General features: G+C 34.6%; 1 pseudogene; it reads left to right on the top strand.

Annotated features, from left to right (window-relative positions):
- The first annotated feature begins 4,842 nt into the window (after nucleotides 1-4,842).
- On the top strand, nucleotides 4,843-5,685 carry LOC110223006 (erlin-1 pseudogene; annotated as a pseudogene).
- The last annotated feature ends 889 nt before the right edge of the window (nucleotides 5,686-6,574 follow it).

Here is a 6,574-nt window from a genome sequence, read left to right as displayed (position 1 = left end):
ACAGAACCCAAAATCTTTTCGGTCTAGAATGTAAGTAGAAGATAATTTTGTCTGCTTGTTTTGTGTTAAAAGTCACAACTTTGTCGACACCATTTTGAGGTGCCACTTTTGTGTTGATGTGATAATTTGGAGATATTTGACATTTTTATGTACCACAATATGAGACTCACAGCACAATAGTATTCCATCACATCCACATGCCACAAGTTGCTCACTATTGCCCAATTCATGAGCACCTCTCAGCCTTTAATTCTTTGTACAAAAAGAGCTGATATAAATATTTTTGTAAATATGCGTCCTTTTCCTCTTTCTTTGATCTCTTTGGTGTATAAACCTAGTAGTGGTATTGTTAGGTTAAAGAGTAAGCACCTTTCAGTAACTTGTGGGGCCAAGTTGATTTTCAGAATGTCTGAATCAGTTCACAGTTCCTCCAACAATACATTAATATACCTGTTTTTACGTGGTTCCTCCAGCATTTATCAACTTTGCCAATCTGATGAGTGTGAGGTCATACTTTGGAGTTATTTTAGTTTTACTTTTCTAATTATTAGTGATTTAGATAATTTTTCCCTCTGGTTATTGATAACTTGGGTATCTTCTTCTAGAAGCTGCGTGTTCATATACTTTGCCCATTTATCAGTTGGAGAATGACTTTTACTCTCATAAATTTGAATCAGTTCCCTGTGTATCTCCAAATGAGGTTTCTGTAATGGAAATTTGCTGCACTAATTTTTTTTCCAATTTCTTGCTTCTTTTCTACTTTTACCTACAATCATTTTCTTTATACAAAACCTTTATAATTTGATGCACTCAAAAATGTGCACTTCATCTTGTGAAATGCCAACTTTTTTGTTTGGTCAAGAACTCTTCCCATATTTGTAGGTCTGAAAAATAATTTCTTCTATAATCTTCTAATTTGTTTACGATGTCATCCTTTATGTCTAAATCATGTATCCATTTTGAGTCTGTCTTGACATGTGTCTTGAAATGTTGGCCAAAGGCATTTCTTTTACCAGACTATCTTTAAGTTTTCCTAACAGTTTTTTGTCAAGTAGTGAATTCTTGTTACAGTAATGGGGATCTTTGGGTTTATCAAGCACTACAATACCGTGCTCATTCAGTTCTATGTGTTACATGCCAATAGTTAACCTATTTTGTATCCAGTACTAAACTGCTTTGATGATTAAGGCTTTGTATAATAATTTGAGATCAGGTACTGTTAGTGTTCCTTCCTTCCAATTTTTCCCCCATTAATTCCTTTGATATTCTTGACCTTTTGTTCTCCCAGATGACTTTTCTTCTTATTTTTTTTCTAGCCCTCTAAGGAAATCCTTTGACAGTTTGTCACAGTACTGAACAACTAAGATATTTTAGGTAGAATTGTCATTTCTACTTTTTTGGCTCAGCCAGTCCATAGGCAATTGGTATCTCTCCAAATATTTATGCCAGTCTTTATTTGTGTGAACAGTATTTTATTTTTTTGTTTGTTTGTTTTTAGTTGGGCAGTGGGGGTTAAGTGACTTGCCCAGGGTCACAAAGCTGGTAAGTGTTATGTGTAGGAGGCTGGATTTGAACTCAGGTCCTCCTGAATCCAGAGCCGGTGCTCTATTCACTGCACCACCTAGCTGCCCCAAGAGTATTTTCTCATTGTGCTCATATCTCATGAGTCTTGGGAGATCCTGTTTAGATCTTGTGGGTTTATCAAACAGACTCCCAAGTATTTTAAAATGTCTATATTTATTTTAAATGGGATTTGCCTTTCTATTTCTTCCTGCTAGATTTTGTTGGTAACACACAGAAAAGTTGATTATTTGTGTGAGTTCATTTCACATCCTGCAACTTTGCTGAAGTTATTAATTGTTTCAATTAGCTTTATAGTCTTACTGTAAAGGTTCTTGAAGAAAACCATTATATCATCTGCAAAGAGTGATAATTTTGTAAATTCTTTACCTATGCTTAGCCCTTCCATTGCTTTCTCTTGCCATGTTAGCTATAGCTAGCATTTCTAGTGCTATATTGAATAATCATGGTAATAATGAGAATTCTGTTTTACCCCTGATCTAATTAGCTCATCCCCATTACAATAATATTGTTTCTTGATTTTAATAGATACCACTTATATTTCAAGGACAACTCCCCTTAATCATCTGTGTGTGTATGTGTGTATGTGTGTGTGTGTGTGTGTGTGTGTGTGTGTGTGTGTGTGTGTGTGTGTAAATGGGAATGGGTGCTGTATCTTGTCAAAAGCTTTTTCTACAACTATTGATAAAATACTATGTTTTGTGCAGCATTTTTTGCTATTAATATACTTAATTATTTTTGTAGCCTTCCTAATATTGAAACAGCCTTTCATTCCTAAACATAAATATAGCCTGGCAATAGTGTGTACTGTTTCTGATACGTTACTGTAGTCTCCTTACTTATTTTTATTTAATTTTTTACATCAATATTCAGTAAGGATATTGGTCTATATTTTTCTTACTTTTTAAAAACTTTTTTTTGGTTTAGATACCAAGACATATTTGTTTCACAAAATGAATTTGGTAAGACCTCTTCTTTTCTATTTTTTCCAAGAGTTTATGTGATATTGGATTTAATTGTTCTTTAAATGTTTGGTTGGATTGACTTGTAAATTCACTTGGTTCTGGGTTTTGCTTTTGCTTTTGTGGGGAGAGGGAAAGTTCATTTATGGCATTTTCGATTTGTTTTTTAAGATGTGACAATTTAAGTATTCATGTTCCTTTTGTGTTAATCTGGGCGATTTATATTTTTTGCAAGTATTTATTTCATTTTCATTGTTGGATTTATTAGCATATAGTTGGGTGAAATAACTCCCAATAATTTTTCATTTCTTCTTTATTGATGGTGAATTTACTTTTTTTTTTCATTTGTGATACTAGTAATTTGGGTTTTTTCTTAATTTTTTACTCAAACGAACTAATGATATTATTGTTTTTTTTCCTAAAATTCTCTAGTTTTAGTTGTTAATCCAATGTATTCCTCCATTCCCTCTCTCTTCCTCCCTCCTTTCCTTTCTGTTTCTCTCCTAACTTTGTTTATTTCTTATTTGATTTCTAGGCTTTCCACATTGGTGCTTACTTGGGGGGTGTAATATGTTGATTTTCTAGTTTGAAAAAAATTGCATGCCCAATTTATTGATCTGATCATTCTCTCTTTCATCAATAAAAGTGTTTAGAAAGATAAAATTTTCCCTAAGTATCACTTTGGCTGCATTCCAAAAATATTATGTTGTCTCAATGTTGTTGTCTTTAATGAAATTATTGTTTCTATGATTTGTTCTTTAAACACTCATTCTTTAGGAATAAATTATTGTTTCCATTAAAAAACTGTTTCAAAGGCTTTTTATTGAATATATTTTATTATATTATGGCTAGGATGCGTTTAATTATTCTGCTTTTGTTGGTGAAGTTTTTATGCCCTGATACAAGCTCGATTTTTGTGAAAGTCTCATGTACAAAAAAAAAAAAGAAAGTCTCATGTACAGCTGTGAAATAGTATACTACTTTCTAATCCCATTCAAAATTCTCCAGAGGTCTATCATACTTAAATTTTCCAAATTTTTATTCAGGTCCTTCCTACCTTTTTTTTTTTCTTGGTAGAATTATTCTACTCTTTGAGAGAGGAAAATTGAGATTCCCTCCCTATTAGTTTAACTGCATATTTCTTTCTATAATTCATGTAACTTTTTCTTTAAGGATTTAGATGCCTTGTTACTTGGTGTAACTATATTTATTATGGATATTAATTCACTGTTTCTGGTACCTTATTAGAAAAATATATTTTTTAATATTTTATAGGTTTATTTTTGCTTTTACCTTGTATGAGATTAGGATTGCTACTCCTACCTCCTTTTTTTTTAACTTCAGCTGAAACATAAAAATTTTACTCAAGCCCTTTATGTTAACTCCTTGTGCATCTTTTTTTTTTTTTAAAGAGGATTTCTTTTAAATAACATACTATTGGATTCTGGATTCTAATCCATTCTGCTATCTTCCTTTTTGTGGGTGAGTTCGTCCCATTCACATTCGTAGGTATGATCACTGATTATGTATTACCTGTACCTTTCTCTTATACTTTAGCTTCTCTTCTTTCCCTGACATTTCCTTAGTTTTTTCTTTGCTTCTGCCTAATGCCTCCCTTAATTTATCTTTCCTGTCATACTCTCTTTCCCTTAATCCCTTTTTCATTCTTTTTACCTGTTGGGTAAAATATGTTTCTGTACCCAACTCTGTGTCTGTGTGTGCATACATGTGCATTCCTACATCCTTTCAGATGAGTTTGAGGTTCAAATGTCATCCACCACACTCTTCCTCATTGTATAGACTACTAAGTGTGCTCCCTATTAATGTAAAATAATCCTTTCCATTATCTCTCTCATCCCCCTCTTTCAATGTGTCCTTCTTCTCTGCCCTTTCCATTCTTCTAAGATGATCAGAATATATCAGAATCAATCCTAGGCCTAAATTCCAGAAAGGAATAAAGAAATTAGATTTGCTCTATGACTTCTTGTGATGACAGAGTTCTAAGAAGATATGCATCATCTTTTCCTCTAAAATATAGTTTATCCTTGTTTTATCTGTTATGATTGCTTGCTCAGGTTTACCTTTTTATGCTTCGCTTGACCACCTTCTTTATATGTCAACTTTTCTACTCCACTTTAGTTTTTTTCCTCAGGAAAATTTGGGAGTCCTTTAGTTCATTAAAGGTTTATTTATCCCCTATTGAATTATATTCAGGAAAACAGTTTTACTGAATAAATTAATCTTGGGGTGGGACTATGGGCCAGTGGTTGTGGATGACCAGCAGTACCTGGAAAAGTGCATGATAAAATCAGTGGTGACGTTCCTCTGTGCAGCCAATTGGGGAGGAACATTACTTACTAGCACTGCAGACCGTAAGACTTTATTCTTCAATAAAATACACCATGAGTTGAACCAGTTTTGCAGTGCCCACACTCTTCAGGAAGTTTATATGGAATTGTTTGGTCAGATAGATAAAAACTTTATTTGAACATCATACTCCCCTCCCCCCAGTCTCATTCTACAGGTTTGTGCATGTCACAAAACCCAAAATCCCAGAAATTATAAGAAGAAATTTTGAGCTGATGGAAGCTGAGTAGACCAACCTTCTTATACTACACAAACAAAAGGTGGCAGAGAAAGAAGCAGAGCCAGAGAGCAAAGGGCCTAGTATAGAGGCAGAGAAAATGGCCCAAGTAGCAAAAATCTAGTTTCAGCAGAAGGTGATGGAGAAAGAAACTGAGATGTGCGTTTCTGAAATTCCTGGCCCAAGAGAAGGCAAGAGCAGATGCAGAATATTACACTGCACATAAACATATCACTTCAAACAAGCTCAAAGTAACCCCAGAATATCTGTAGCTTAAAGTACCAGTCCATTGCTGCAAATGGTAAGATCTACTTTGGCAGCATCCCTAGAATATTCATGGACTACTCTTGTGCTTTCAAATATCCAGACACCAGGACTGAGAGAGAAATCCCTCTCCTCTCTATGGAGGCCACAGAGCCCTCTGAGGAAAGGCCCATTGGAAAGAAAGAAATCACAGATCTATGCAAGAGCTCGACAAATTCATCTGTCCCAAGATATGGCAGTTGGGAGAATGGGGACAATAATAGGGGCAAGGGTTATGATGACTCCGCAGATTAATTCACACAAATACTGCTCAGTCTACTCGGCTCTCCTGGGATAGGCCTGGTTTATCCATTGATGGCAGGACATGGCTCCCTGGCAGTCAGGTGCTTTTCTTCAACCACAATTCTTTCTAGTTCTCTCTGTGCATTCCTTTATAAGCTTGTTACTCAGGAATAAAGAAAAAGAAAACTAGTACTAGGACACTGCCTACAACAGAATAAAAATACATGTGAATTATTGCTCATCAAATCTGTCTTCCAGAGAACCACCAAAGCGATTTCCCTTAGGTGCATTGTGATCGTATGACCCCATCAATGTGTTTATTTTTCTCAATGAAGGTTCAGTTGGTCTTTGAAACACTTGCTTTTAATCTAGAGGAACAAAAGGTCAAGAATATCTAGGCAATCAATAAAAGAATGCTAAGGAAGGAGTCCTGGTATTACCAGTTCTCAAACTATGGCAGAAAGCTTAATCATCAAAATACTTTGGTACTGGATATAAAATAGCACGTTTGATCAATGGAATAGAATAGGCACACAAAATAGAAAAGGAAATGTGCACAATAACCTAATATTTGATCAACTCAAAGATCTCAGCTACTGGGGCAAGAACTCATTACTTGACAAAAAAAACTGCTAGGAAAACTGAAGGATAGTTAGGCAGAAACTACGCATATGCCACTTTCTCCCGTTGTACAGATTAACAATATTGTAAAGACAATAAACTGTGAAAGACTTAGGAACTGATGAGAAAGCACAATTCCAAAGGGCTCAACATGAAAAATGCTATCCACCTCCAGATAGAGAAATGATGGACTTAGAGTTCAGATTAAAACACATTTTTTCCTCTTGTTTTCTTGTTTTTAATTATTTTTGCTAGGGGGAGTATGATAATGTGGAAATCT

The sequence above is a fragment of the Phascolarctos cinereus genome, unplaced genomic scaffold (assembly GCF_003287225.1).
Source record: "Phascolarctos cinereus isolate Bilbo 61053 unplaced genomic scaffold, phaCin_HiC Scaffold_9;HRSCAF=440, whole genome shotgun sequence".
NCBI classification, from domain to species: Eukaryota; Metazoa; Chordata; class Mammalia; order Diprotodontia; family Phascolarctidae; genus Phascolarctos; species Phascolarctos cinereus.
This window is presented reverse-complemented; position numbering and strand designations above follow the sequence as displayed.